Source organism: Rhamphochromis longiceps, linkage group LG15 (genome assembly GCF_057381845.1).
Source record: "Rhamphochromis longiceps isolate RC_006_pf linkage group LG15, R_longiceps_female_GT1.1, whole genome shotgun sequence".
Taxonomy (NCBI): domain Eukaryota; kingdom Metazoa; phylum Chordata; class Actinopteri; order Cichliformes; family Cichlidae; genus Rhamphochromis; species Rhamphochromis longiceps.
In genome coordinates this window covers 2,390,220-2,393,500 of record NC_140571.1, presented here as the reverse complement: position 1 = coordinate 2,393,500, position 3,281 = coordinate 2,390,220, and positions in this window count along the sequence as shown.

Here is a 3,281-nt window from a genome sequence, read left to right as displayed (position 1 = left end):
GGGGGGTGGTGGGGTGTACCAGGCATGCCCCACTGGGAGGAAACCCAAGGGCAGACCCACTGGAAAGACTATATCTCTTGGCTGGCCTGGGAACGCCTTGGTGTTACTCCGCACAAGCTGGAGGAGGTGGGTGGTGAGAGGGGGTCTGGGCTTAGGGTTAAACCTTCCCTGCTTAGGCTGCTGCCCCTGCGACCCAGCCCCAGATGAGTGGAAGAAAATACAAAGATTGATAAAATATTTCCTTTGATATTATCATCATTTATAATACTATTTGGTTAATTAATAGCTAACATTTTGTTAAGAATAACTGGACCATTTAACTGATGGTTCTAAAGTCTAATTTATAGTCATGCAAATGTGTTCATCTGCATATACGTTTCCATTCAGACGAGGTGGGAGAGGGGTCGTCCAACACTGTGCAGTCCTGACTGTGTGGAAATAGATGACGTGAGCGTCTGCTGAACGCTGAATGTTTGACTAGTGAGAACAGAGCAGGTAGCGACAAACTTGAATAAAATTAAGCATAAAAAGCACAGACAGTGCCTGCAGTGGACACTTCACTGTTTTTAACAGTCTTTGTTTTACTTCAGTTCTTTGTGTGTTATAACTTTGCTCTTCTCTGTGGTTGGCTGACGGACCAACAGCACAAGCAAGAGCGGCCCACATCCTTTGTACAGTGCCTCCATCAGACTACAGAGCTCTCTACAGGCAGGCAGGCCGTCCCCAGCAAATGTGCGCTTTCTCTAGTCAACCACAAATTTTGTGTAAGACGTTACACAGAGGGTAGCAACTTGTTAAGTAGACAGTTGAATTCAGTTCTTGAAGCTGGCAAAATGGGAAGGAAAACCTCCCTTTTAACATGAAGAAAGCTTCCATAAAGCATACCTTGATGAACAGCCCATTTGGACACCTTAATTTACTAAATGAACTTCAGTTCAGAAACTAGCAACTAACACTATAAACCTATCAGGAAGGTGCTTACTGAGCTCAGTAAGCAAAGGACCTGAGGGCTGTTTTCTCAAGAGGACCTCCACAGAGCTATAAACCCTTCTGCAGCCAGAGTGTTGCCCCCTGCTGACCATTGGGGGAAAAAAATGCAAGTTTAAGGCATTGACTTCACTTTTCAGATGATGTCATACAGCCTGAGGTTCTAGTATATCCCTGGGCTATCGGAAACATGCTAGCACTAGCTCTGAGAAGACTTTGAGAAATGATTAAGTCATTTCTGATCCTCTGCAAGTGAGCCTAATTAGTTTTTTTAATCATTAACTAATTAACACCCAGCTTCTGCACATGACTTTAAAAAAAACTTCACTGCAAATCAGTTTTTACATTTTCAGATATGATGCTCCAAATCACTTTGATTTGTGTCTAATAATGACACCAAAAGCTCTAGAGTGTATGCCACTCTGTAAGGACTCGTCTGGGCTTGCTTTTACACCTTTTTGGGGGATCGGTTTGGATCTCTGGGTAGAAGCATTCCCCTCAGAGGCAGCAAGGCAGGCCCACAGCACACACAAACCTGGGCTCCGCCTGAGAGCATTGCATTATCTGAAGCAATCTAGCAGCAACCCAAACCCTGCTGCCCTGCGAGGCGGCATGATGGTCGTAAAAATGACCATCAGTGGAAAAGCTGTATAAAGTATATAACCCCCCTCACCTTCATTTTCAACATGAAATCAGAATGACACACTGCAGTTAAACACCGATGAGGAGAACGAGCTTTGCTACCATTATTTACTTTAGTTAAAGCTTCCACACTGAACGCACAGGGTTTAAAATAAAGCCCATTTTGGAAATTGACTGAAGCTCATTTAAAACCATCCTGTCAGAGAACTGCATCATTACATGACGGACACATCACCGTCAGGTCAATTTTAGACTGACGCACTCTCAATGTAATCAGAGAAGGGAGCTTTTTTTTATTATCAGATAGTATATTTAACTATGGAGCAAACCTAGTGCCCTTAAAATGTTCAGAAAGGATAGAACAGCAATGCAGTAGAGCCATATGCTGCGTGTAGCTCTACGGGCACATGGGACCTGACCACTCAACTATCTGTGGGCTTTGCAGCAGTCAGCAATACAGACATATCCTCAGCAATACAGCCAGCTCAATAGCGTGCCTCCTTCAATGCAGCATAATCGCCTCTTGTGACAACATTCCTAGCTCCCTGAGAGTCTATCTACTTTCTCAAATATCCCCACACCATAAGATAAAGACATTAGAGACCATGGGATTTGAAGAGAGTTTTGTCTGTGATGTGCAGTGATACAGACCTGGAATGCCTAGGAAGTTTGGGATCGCTCTAACAGATACCATCAAATGAGTAGAGTGGACCAGCGGGGACAAAGCTCAGCATGTTGCTGAGCTAGTTGGGAAGGAAAAGGCATTTTAAAGGAGAATACGGGAATGTTTAGGGAAATCATTTGTGAGACTTCACATGGGACCGGTGAGCCTCATCATGCATGTTTGGAGCCAATAAATGGCTGTGAATTACTTTTAGAGCGAAGAACACAATGGGATTTGCACAGCAGTGAAATTAAAGGTCAGTCAGGAGATGCTTTGCGCCATATGTCTTCTCTGTGAATCTATTAACTTGCTTTTGCCTCTCTGCCGTTGTGTCGCCGCTCACACTCTCCAATTCTTCTCCTCTCCCTTTCTCCTCCCTCACTCTCCCTCTGCCTCGCTCGCTCACTGTCCCTGGGTGGGATGAGTCATCGAAGAGAGAAAAGAAAGGAGAGGAGGTGTGTTCGCGTGTGCTGTATATGCATGTGTGTTTGTGTCATTCCTCCTGAGGTGCTGTGCCCTTCACACTCCTTCTCAGCTTCATGTCAACCTTGCTGTTAGGGTGTAGACATAAGCTCCATAGGTATGAACAGCGTACACACACACACACACACACACACACACACACACACACACACACACACACACACACACACACACACACACACACACACACAACTTGACTCTGATGTCTCTATATGTTATGATAAGCATTAAAGTTCTACCTGAAACAGGCAGTGGGCGGGTCAAATAGGTATGTGTGTAGGTGTGTAGGTGTGTTATATACAAGTGATTTAAATCTTACTACTGTGTAAACATCTCTCATATGAGACGATGGAAACACCTACACTGTGACCACCTACATTTGTTCCTAGTAGACAAAAAAGTCACGCACAGGACTTTTACACTTGCTTTCCTAACAAACAAACCAGCATAGGTGAGGTATTTCTTTTATAACAACTTAAAAACAGTAAAGTGAGAGCAGATTTTG